The 11,893-nt window shown below is 41.0% G+C and overlaps 1 pseudogene; it reads right to left on the bottom strand.

The window, feature by feature from the left end:
* Positions 1 to 1,516, bottom strand: LOC123460690 (annotated as a pseudogene).
* Positions 1,517 to 11,893: the final 10,377 nt, after the last annotated feature.

Consider the following 11,893-nt stretch of genomic DNA (forward strand, 5'->3'; position numbering starts at 1 on the left):
TGGTCTTAAAAATTTATAGAAGTTAATATATTTGAAGATGTGATGAAGTGGCTCCATCTTTCCATTTATTTATACATTCTGAAATTATAGTTCTGCACAGCGGACATGTTTTCTCTCTGTTAAACCATAGGGCAATGCACTCATCACAAAATATATGCTGACAAATTAGGAAGAATTGGCTTCTGAAATTAAGCTTGACATATTGGACAAATATCATCCACAGCTGAACACTGTCTCTTGCTGGCAGCTACTCCATAACTTGGTCGGGTAAAAAATAGTTGCAAAACATGTCGGAAAGTTCTCAAATGTCCAAAAAAAGTCCAATAGTTTTAGTATGAGGTAGAATAAAGCCAACAATATCCCAAGACTCCATCTAGTTACATGACCAAACTCTCCGTAGTTTATAAGGTATCGAAACCAAACTGGTAGGGAACAAAACTCTGGTAATACTGACATAATTCTTCTAAAAGCATGTGCCAGTAACCCTTTCATTTAAAAGGCATGATGAAAGAAGGCACCAATAAAATAAGGCATTTTAAACCCATGAAGAGGAATTTCAGAATGAAGTCTGTAATTCCAATAATCCAAAGTACTTCCCAGAAGCTCAAAGGACCCAATGTGGGATTTAAGAAAATTAAGCTGTAGTAAAGTGATTGAGAATGAAAAGTGTAATATAAAAGAACGGAAGAACCTGCTAAGAATACTAGTAGCCAGGCACACTGAATCTTTGAGGACCTTTCTCTTAGAAAAACCTGATTTACAATGCTTTTGTTTGCATACATAAAAGTTGTTAGCAGCCCAATTCCAAGAGAAATTCCTGTTATATGCTGCATAACAAGTTTGATACCCAGAATCAAAATGTAAGGAAGACTTTTCTGCAGCCACTTGAAGAGATGCCGAAATTCTGAGAATGAGCCTCTTGCATGTTCCCCATTCTCCCAGGTCGGATCATCAGGTGGCCTTTCTTCACCATGGGAGTGACTCCGAACCGACTCTGCACACACCTTTGGGTACAGCTATGGGCACCTGACGTTTTATTTCTAGAGCCTGGACTTCCAGTGTATTCTTTTTTTTTTTTTTTTTTTTTGGTTTTTTGAGGTAGGGTCTCACTCTAGCTCAGGCTGACCTGGAATTTACTTTGTAATCTCAGAGTAGCCTCGAACTCTCAGCGATCCTCCTACCTCTGCCTCCCGAGTGCTGGGATTAAAGGCATGCGCCACCATGCCCGGCTTCCAGTGTATTCTTTAGGCATGGAGTTCATCTGAATATGAACATCTCCAGAGTAAAGACAAGAACTATCTCCAGCCAGTCTTGATGGGAGAGGACACTGGGAGGCAGAGGCATCTTCACCACTTGCACATCCTCGAGAACTGTGCAGCTGGTTACAACTGGCTTGTATGGCACTTCAATAGTTTTTCTCAGATTTCTTTGTTTCAGATTCTCCTCTCATGACCGGGAACCAAGGCCTCAGCAGCCACAGCGCGAACAGCCGCACACGCCGCCCAGAGCCGCTCATGCCGAGCCATCTGCTTCAAACGCCAGCGGCCACTCTGCCACTTGGGCAGCGCGCTCTGCACACGCACGCACACACACCCACCTGTCTATAATTTTCCTTTTTGTTGTATCTTTGTCTGGTTTTGGTATCAGGGTGATGCTGACTTCATAGGAGTTTGGTAGGATTCCTTCTTTATCTATTTTATGGAAAAGTTTAAGAAGCATTGGTGTTAGTTCTTCCATGAAAGTCTGGTAAAATTCACTAGTGAATCCATCTGAGCCTGGACTTTTTTTAGTTGGAAGATTTTTGATAACTGCTTGGATCTCCATACTTATTATAGGTGTATTTAAGTGGTTAATCTCCTTTTTATTTAATTTAGGTAGGTCATATGAATCAAATATATATATATATATATATATATATATATATATATATATATATGTATGTATATATAATTTTATTTATTTATTTGAAAGAGTGAGAGAAGGGGGGTGATAAGGAGAATGGGTATGTCAGGGCCTCCACCCACTGCAAACAGACTCGAGATACATGCACCCCCTTGTGCATCTGGCCTACATGGGTCTTGGGGTATTGAAACAGGGTCCTTTGGCTTTGCATGCAAATGCCTTAACTACTAAGCCATCTCCCTAACCCAAAGGTTGAATCTTTAGGGACTATATCCAGGAGTGGTATAGCTGGATCAAATGGTAGGTCTAACTTCAGGTTTTTGATGAAGCTCCATTCTCATTTTCATAGTGGTTGTACATGTTTACACTGCCCCCAGCAGTGGATGAGGGCTCCTCTTTCTCCACATCCCCACCTGCATTTGTTTTAACTTGATTATTTTGGTGGTTGCCATTCTGGCTGGGGTGAGATGGTATCTCAAAGTCATTTTAATCTGCATTTACTTGATTGCTAGGGATATTGAAAACCTTTTAAGTGTCTTTCCTTCTGGAACTCTTAGGGTTGGGCTGTTATTGTTTTTCCATTGCTGTTAGGTAGTTAATTAAGATAATAATTTGAGATCTGTCTTTGTTATGAAGGTGTTTAGTGATATAACTTTTCTTCTTAGGACTGCCTTCATTGTGTTCCATATGTTCTGGTATGTTTTCCTTTTATTTATTTATTTATTTATTTATTTTTGTTATTTTTATTTATTTATTTGAGAGTGATAGACAAAGAGGCAGAGAGAGAGAGAGAGAGAGAGAGAGAGAGAGACAGAGAGATAATGGGCGGGCCAGGGCCTCCAGCCACTGCAAACGAACTCCAGACACGTGCACCTCCTTGTGCATCTGGCTAACGTGGGTCCTGGGGAGTCGAGCCTTGAACCAGGGTCCTTTGGCTTCACAGGCAAGTGCTTAACCGCTAAGCCATCTCTCCAGCCCTTTTTTTTTTTGTTTGTTTACTGAATTCTTTTCATTGATATCTTCCATAATAATAGACAGTAAGACAATAAACCTTGCAATTCTCTCTTCACCCACACATTCCACTTTGCAACTCCACTCTCCATCATGCCTCTTCCCCCTCTCAGTCAGTCTCTTTTATTTTTATGTCATCATCTTTTACTCCTATTATGATTGTCTTCTCTAGATAGTGTCAGGCACTGTGAGATCATGGATATCCAGGCCACTTTGTGTCTGGAAGAGTGCATTGTAAGGAGTCCTACCCTTCCTTTGACTCTTACATTATTCCCGCCACCTCTTCCACAATGAACCATGACCCTTAAATGGTGTAATAGAGATATTTCAGTGATGAGCACTCTTCTGTCACTTCTTAGCAATATGATGCCTTCTGAGTCATCCCAAGATCACTGCCATCTGAAAAGAGAAGTTTCTCTAACCAAAAGTGAAAATAGACTTCCAGATAAGATGGTGGCATAGGTACCATGCCAAAGCAGCCTGGGGGGGGGGGGAGCAAAAAAAAAAAACAACAACAACACAAAAAACACCTCAGCAAAATATACACTTTTGCTAAAAAGTAAGGTGTATAGGAAATTGAAACACCAGCAGAGAAGTAGGAGAGATCCAGAACATCCAGAACCCACACAGGCTGGCAGAAGCAGCTCCAGCATCCAGCACCTTGAGCTGCCAGAAAAGCCAAGTGAGGGGATTTTCCACTCACACTGGAGCTCTCGCAAACTCAAAAATCGTGAAGGGAGAGTGGCAGTGAACAATGCAGGAGCAGATCACAAGGTAGAAGAACACATGGAACAGTGGGCGAACTAAAGCAGCATCAGCAGCCTCCCCTTCCCCACCACCAGTGCCCAGCTCCAGGGAACAGAGCAGTGGTCTAGAGACCCGGACACGCCAACTTGAACCAACAGCAGGATCCAAACAGGAGCAGAGGTAACTGGGATTACAGTAGGGAAGGGTCTCAGCTGGTCACAAGCTGACTTGGAACCCTCAACAGATCATAAATCTTTGCCTTGATTCAGGATTAAGGGTGTGGGTGGGGCATCACACTCCCTAAAGGACAGTTAGAGGATCTGGTTGTCATCATACCTCCTCTTGGATAAATACTCTGAGCTGTTTTTCATTGAAAGTGTACATTGCTAAGGTAACTTTTAGAATCTGGCTGCATTTTGTTCCACTCAGCCTACTTGAATACTCTCATGGCAGGCAAACCCAACACCTAGGTCACATTTGTAGATACTCTGAGAGTCTTGAGAGCCACACCTACTGACTTAAGCTCCTACCCTGAAGTTATATTACATTAGATTGTCTGGTACATCTAATAATACCCAGCTAACTAGAAAATCCAAGCATGAATAATCCAGGATGCAAAAAATATATACATTATAATACAAGAAACAACAAATACACCAAAAAGTATTAATGGATCAGAAATTACCTCCAGTGAGAATGACTTAGAGGAAATGCCTGAGAAAGATTTCAAAAGAATGATTATAAATATGTTCAAAGAAGTCAAAGAACAAATCAAAGAGGAAATCAAAGGAAACAAAGGACACCAATTTAATGATATAAAGAAGTCAATACTAGACATAAATAAGGAAATAGAAATAATAAAGAAAAATCAGTCAGAATTACTAGCAATGAAGAGCACAGTTAACGAAATAAAAAAACTCTAGAAAATCTCACCAGTAGAGTGGATGAGGGAGAGGACAGAATATCTAAGCTAGAAGACCAGATGGCAGATCTAATATAGTCCAACAAAGAGAAAGACAAACTAATAGAAAAGTATGAGTGGGAATTTCAAGATATTCAGGACACTATCAAAAGATCAAACATAAGAATTCAGGGCATAGTAGAAGGAGAAGAATTTCACTCCAAAGTCATAGTAGGCATCTTCAACAAAATCATAGAAGAAAACTTCCCCCAAATTGGGAAAGATGTGCCAATGCAGACACAGGAATCCTTTAGAACACCAGCCAGACAAAACCTGGAAAGGACCTCTCCTCGCCGTATTATCCTCAAACTACCAAACACACAAACCAAAGAAAAAATATTGAAAGCAGTCAGGGAGAAAAATTAAGTTACCTACAAAGGCAAGCCTATCGGGATCACAGCAGATTACTCAACACAAACTTTAAAAGCCAGAAGGGCATTGGGTGTTGTATTCCAAGTCCTGAAAGATAACAACTGTCAACCAAGGTTACTTTATCCTGCAAAACTATCCATTCAAATAGATGGAGAAATAAGGACATTCCATGACAAAAACAAGCTAAAGGAGTATTTGAAGACAAAAACAGCTCTACAGAAAATACTTGAAAGAATCCTCCATGCTGAAGAAAAAGAAAAGCACACATATAAGGAACCAGGAAAAAACAAACAATACTCAAATACTAGTTAACACAAGAGAGCAAAGGTAAAACCGGAAGAAATACAAAAAAGTGGCAAAAATGAATACACACCTTTCAATATTATCTCTTAATATCAGTGGCCTCAATGCCCCAACCAAAAGGCATAGGTTCACAGACTGGGTTAAAAGGCAGGATCCTTCAATTTGTTGCCTCCAGGAAACCCACCTTTCTACAAAGGAGGGGCATTATCTTAGGGTGAAAGGTTGGAAAACAGTGTTTCAAGCAAATCTTTAAATTGGTTTCCTGTATCTTCTTTGATTCATCTGATTCCTCTGATTTCCTCTTTGGCGTCTTTGAGGATACTTATAATCATTCTTTTGAAATCTTTCTCAGGTATTTCCTCTAACTCATTCCCACTGGAGGTCATTTATGATGCATTAATACTTTTTGGTGGATCTATATTGTCTTGATTTTTGGTGTTTCTTGTGTTATAATGTATATTTTTGCACCTCTCTATAACTACTTCCAATATATTTTCTTTGGATTTTGTGTTTGGTAGTTTAATTATAAAATGGCAAAGAGAGGTTCTTTCCAGGTTTTGTCTGTTTGGTGTTCTAAAAGCTTCCTATTGGCATCTCTTTCCCAACTTGGGGGAAATTTTTTTCTATTATTTTGTTGAAAATGCCTACTATGACATTGGAGTGAGATTCTTCTTCTACTACTATACCCTGAATTCTTACTTTTGATTTTTTCATGTTTCAAATATCTTGAAATTCCCATTCATACCTCCCTATTGGCTTGTTTTTCTCTTTGTTGGATTGTATTAGATCTGCCACCAGGTCTTCTAGTTTTTGTATTCTGTTCTCTCCTTTCTACAGAGACTTTCTACAGAGTTTCTTATTTGACTTACTGTGTTTTTCTTTGCTGGTATTTATGCCTGGGTTTTCTTCAGTATTTCTATTTCCTTACTAATGTGTTGCATTGACCTCCTTATTTCATTAAGTTGGTTTCCTTTGTTCTGCTTCAGGAGTTTGTTTCCTTCTTTGATTCCTTTATTTTCTTTTTTGATTCCTTTGAGTTCTTCTTTGGTTTCTTTGAGCATAGATAAAGTGATTTGTTTTGAAATGTTTGTCAGGCATCTAAACAGTCTCAGTAAGGGTCATTTCTAATGGACTTATAATTTTTGGTGGGATTGTATTGTCTTCTTTGTGCTTCTTGTATTATGATGTAGTGAGTTTTGCATCCTGAGTTTATTTGATGCTTGGGTTCTCTAATTATCTTAAGTATTCCCAGCTGTGTAAGTCCAACTTTATATACCTCAAGAGTTGGGGTTTAAGGTGCCAAGTGTAGCTCTTGTACTCCAAGAAAACAGCAGAAGTAACCCTAGATGTTGAATTTGCCTGCTATTCAAATATTCTAGTAGACTGGGTCGAGTAATTAACTGGCAAATTCTAAAACTCAACTGAACAATATGGACATTCAATGAAAACCAGCACAAAGTATTTATGCAAGAGTCAGGATTAAAACAAACATGTAACCTTAAAAAGCCAAAGTCCCTACAGGTGTGTGTTGCTCTACACCATCGATCCTGCCACCTGGGAGGTTGACAATTCTGTTCTGAATTGGGTTCAGTCTGGGTCTGAATCAGACCCTGCCTTCAATAATAAAAGAAGAAAAAGACAAAGTCCCTCTAAATCAGGAAGCACCAAAGGCAAAAATAGTCAAACCCCAAACATAGCTTACTTGAGAATAGTATAGCCAACCAAGAATATTTAAGCCATAACCAGCTATTCCATGGAAAGAGATATTAGCACTTCCAGTGCAGGACTATATACCTCCTTTTTGTCAGTCAGCCCTGTTACTTTTTGGAATGGCTTCCAATCTTACCAATGCTGAGTGCCCACCTTGAGCCTTCTGTGTTGCACTGTGGATCTGCTGTTGTGATTGGCTGTGCTGGATGCTCAGCAGCCAGGGTCTGAATGAGTTTTCTAGTGGTTCAATGTAGTACTGACAGTTGAGGAATGAGAGGGTAAAGGATGCCTGGGGGTGTACTGGAGCTGCTCAGCTGGTTCTGTTTGTATGCCCAGCTGGCCCCTGCTGTCTTCCCCTTCGGGTTTCTTGACTTTGCGAGGAGGCTGACATGAGTGGAAAATTCCCTCTCTTGGTTTCTGTTCTTGTGGCTTGGTGCCAGCTGGCTGGCGGCATGGGTGGGTGTATGGGTGTGCACTTGGACCAGGGCCGCTGACACCTCCGCATGATTTTGGCCAGTTCCCTTCGTTCTGGAAGATCTTAGTCTCTCTTGCTTCTCTGCTGTGGTTGATAATAACTTATACACCTTCAATTTTTGGCAGAAGAGTGTGTTTTGCTGTGTTTTTGCTTATTTCCATCCCTAGGCTGGTTTGGTGTGGCTTCTATGCCACCATCTTAACTGGAAGTCCTATGGTTTTCTTTCTTGTTGTCTCTATGTCTGCTTTAGGTATTGTTGAGATGCTGGCTTCAGAGAAGGAATCGGGGAGCATTTCCTCTTTTCAATTGTGTGTAGCAACTTGAGAAATAATGCTTTCAGTTATTTGATGAAGGTTTGGTAGAATTCAAGAGTAAAACTGTCTGGGCCTGAACTTTCTTTTTGTTGGGAGGCTTTTTACTACAATCTTGTTTGATGTCATATTTATTCAGGTAATAGATCTCTTCTGGGTTTAGTTTTGGTAGGTGGTAAGAGTCAAGAAAATGTCTTATTTAGCCCAGCCTTGTCTTGAGCTGGTTATGTAGCAGAGGATGACTTTAAGCTTCTGATCCTCCTACCTCCACCTGTCAAATTCTGGGATTATAGGCATGCTTTTCCATAGCTGGTTTATGCAGTGCTAGGATGGAGTCCATGGCTTCTTAGATGCTGGGCAGATACTCTACCACTTGAGCTATATTCCTAGCAAGGGACTCCATTAGAAGGTAGCTAACTTTGCTATTCTTGTGAGGATGGCCTAGTTGTAATGGGGGCTCACCCTTGGATTCTCTTTTCTGTCTCTGCCATGAACATGAAACAATATGAAGTCCTCACCAGTAGCAGCTACCCAGAATCATGCACCAAAATAAACTTTTAATATGAAATTGCCCCATCTCAAGTATTTTGTTATAGTAACAAAAAGCAGATGATGAAGGTTGGAGGATGTAGCTCAGTGGTAGAGTGTGTGTTAAGCATGTTCAAGGCCCTGGGTTCCATACCCACCAAAGTTGGGACATGGGCAGGGAGCAGAACTGGTTGATAAGTGAATACAGTGAAGCAATGGAGAAGGGTGCAGTTTCACATTTTTCCCAGCAGGAGCTGCTGTTCCCAAATCAAAGCTTGCTCAGTGCCACCTTAGTAAATACCCAAGGCCAGTGCTGGGGTCCTCACTCTTTCCTGGAATCCATACCTCAGGATGTTTATTCTTTGAGTCTAGAACCTGGCTCCTTCCACATCTTCAGGTTTCTCTCTTGGGCCTACTCTGACAGCACCTCCCCTCTCCCCACCACCTCCTTCAGGGTTCAGGGTTCCTCAGAATTCATGGCTTTAAAAAAGTGTGTGTGTGTGTGTGTGTGTGTGTGTGTGTGTGTGTGTGTGTGTGTTCATGCATATAGGCATGCCAGAGCACCTTACTGCTGCAAACAAACACAGGCTTACATGGGTGGTTTGGGAATTGAACCATGGCCTGAAAGTTTTACAAGCAAGCACCTTTAACTGCTAAACCATCTCAGCAATACATGACTCTTACCTAGGAATTTTACCCATGCTGTCCCCTCTACCGGAATGCCTTCATTCCCATTTACTGTTGTCCACCTGCTAATGAATACTGAGCTTAAAGGTTTCCCCTGGAAGGCATACTATTTTTTTTGCTTGTTCATCTGTTTTCTTCCTCGGGGAGATTGGACATTGTATCAGACAGCTTCAGGTTCACTGAGATAAACTTTAAGATCAAGCATAGTTATGGAGGAAGGGATTTATTGAAGCTTACAGATACAGGGGAAGTTCCATAATGGCAGAAGAAGCTGCCTGTTTTCACAGGAGCAAACACACAGAGAGAAGCACAAGCCAAAAAGCCAAAATACACACAGCACAGCACACTTCAGGAACTCCAGTTAGGCACATTTTGTATATCTTTACATTGAAATCTCAAACCCATCACCACACCATAAGATCCAACCAGTAACACTGCCTCCAGCCAGGTGGTTGCAGATGCAAACTACAAACTAATAAAACACTGAATATATTGGGGGCCATCTATTCAAACTACCACATCCACCCATGGTCCCCAATACATTCATAACAATTATACATTTTAAATTGTACTCTGTTTAATTTTAAAGCTCCCCACAATCTTGACCAATTTAAGATAGTAAGTCCTGTAAAATCAAACCAGTTAAATACTTTCAGCATATAAAGGCACAGAGTAAACATTTTCAACTGGTATAATGTATACCAAGGAGAAAATAAAACAATGCAAACTCAACCAACATCAAGCAATCATCAAACTTTTTCAGTTCAAGTATAATCAGAGACTGCCAGTCTCCAGATTTTTAAATTCTGCCCCTCCAACTGGGAAGAGTAGCCAGAGAACACTTCCAGTCTAGGCCAATGGTACATTCTATGGTAGCCTTTGTATAGTCCTGGTATATCCAAAACATCTTCAGGTCTTTATGTAAACTATGGTTCAGCTTCCAAAGGCTCTTTTAGCCTATTCGGGCATCAGGCCCTGCCTCATGCCATATCTCAGCAGCAGCTCCTGGAACCATGTGTAATTCATGACCATGTCTCTCATTTTTCATGTTTCTGAAACCAATACCAGGTGTGTAGGACACAGCCATATTTTTAATTCAGGGACAAAGTAAATTGTAACCTTGAAAAGCAAGTTCCTTTTTTACTCAACTCTTTCCAAAAGAGTTTGTATTTTTATGATAGTCTTTATGCAGGCATCTTTTCATTGTTTTAACATAAAGCAGTTTGGCCATCTCCTTAAGATTGTTAATGTGTTTGACAATAGTAGGTCAGTAACCTAAGACCAGTCTCAGTGCCTGTAATTTTAACTTACTTGAGGTTTTTCAGCTTAAAAATCTTAAATCTCTTAGTCCAATTATCTTTAGCCAAGCACATTAGTCCATTACAAATTTAACTTTGATCAAACTCTCTGGGCCTGGGCAGCAGGATGCAGCCAGCCCTTATGCCAGTATCCCAGTTCCAACAAAGTCCTCTGTAATCTTTCCTTCTCCTTAGAAAGCTCATAAGCCAAGCATCGAAGTTCAATACTGTCTTCACTAAGAATTCTCGAACTCTGATCAGAATAGTCCATAAAACTTGGCTTACCCTTCCAGAAGGCATCTTCAGTTGCAAGCACCAAGTCCATGCCCATTCCTCCAAGACAAAGTTTTCAAAAGATTAACATCCACATGGTCAGGTTCATTTTACCCCACTTCTGGTACCAAGTTTTGTAGCAGACAGCTTCAGGTTTGCTGAGATAAACTTTCAGATCAGGTACAGTTATGGAGGAAGGGATTATTGAAGTTTACAGATTCAGGGGAAGTTCCATCACGGCAGAAGAAGCTGTCTGCTTTCACAGGACCAAACATAGAGAGAGAAGCACAAGCCAAAAAACCAAAAGCCACAGAGCACAGCACACTTCCGGAACTCCAACTAGGCACACTTTGTATAACTTTAGATTGAAATCTCAAACCCATCACCACACCTTAAGATCCAACCAGTGACTCTGCCTCCAGCCAGGTGGCGGCAGATGCAAACTACAAACTAATAAAACTGTGAATATATTGGAGGCCATCTATTCAAACCACCACAGACATAGACAGTGTACCTAGGGACAAGTCCAGAGCAAAGAATTAGAAATTCTGAAAGTGGGGCAAATATTATTCAGTAGGTCATGGAGAAGATGGCCCAGCGGGAAAGTACTCACTCTGCAAGCATGAAGACCTGAGTTTGGAGGTCCAGCACCAATGTAAAATGCTGGTGTGTGGTGCAAATCTGTAACTCCAGTCATGGGGAAGAATCCTTTGGTCTAGCTAGTCTAGCTGGATATAAATTCTGGTTTCAGTGAGAGACCCTGCTTCAAAGAATGAGGAGGAGAGTGTCCAAGAAAAACACCTGACATTGACCTCTGGCATCTACAGGCACGTGTATATGCATGAGCATACATATGTACATCACACTCAGAGAAATCTTGAAAGTTAATACGCAGTACAGGGAGTGTTTCAACAAGAAAATGTCTTCAGACATAAGAGAAAAAAAAGGACTTACTCTTTCTTCCTTAGATCATTCTGGAAGTCTTGGGTTGTTAGAATGAAAGTCTCTAGTTTCAGGCAGTGATGACCTGTTGCTGGGCCTGACCAGACCAGTAAGTGTCCCTTTCCATGTGCCTTCCTAGTGGGGTTGTGTGCTTTCAGGGCCCTCCCTCAGATACCAGGTTGGGGATAGCCCTGGCTGGAAAGCCACCATCTTCAGGTTGGGGTTCTGTGTGTCCCCTTGACAGAAATCCCAGTGACTCTCTACACCAAGTTTGGAGGTTCTATTCAGCTAATGTGACTCACACAGGACATACTGAAGAACAGCAACTGGGCAGGTAGAGAGTCAACTAGTATAGTCAGCTCAGTGGGGCTTG

This window comes from Jaculus jaculus, chromosome 5 (assembly GCF_020740685.1).
Source record: "Jaculus jaculus isolate mJacJac1 chromosome 5, mJacJac1.mat.Y.cur, whole genome shotgun sequence".
In the NCBI taxonomy this organism is placed as follows: domain Eukaryota; kingdom Metazoa; phylum Chordata; class Mammalia; order Rodentia; family Dipodidae; genus Jaculus; species Jaculus jaculus.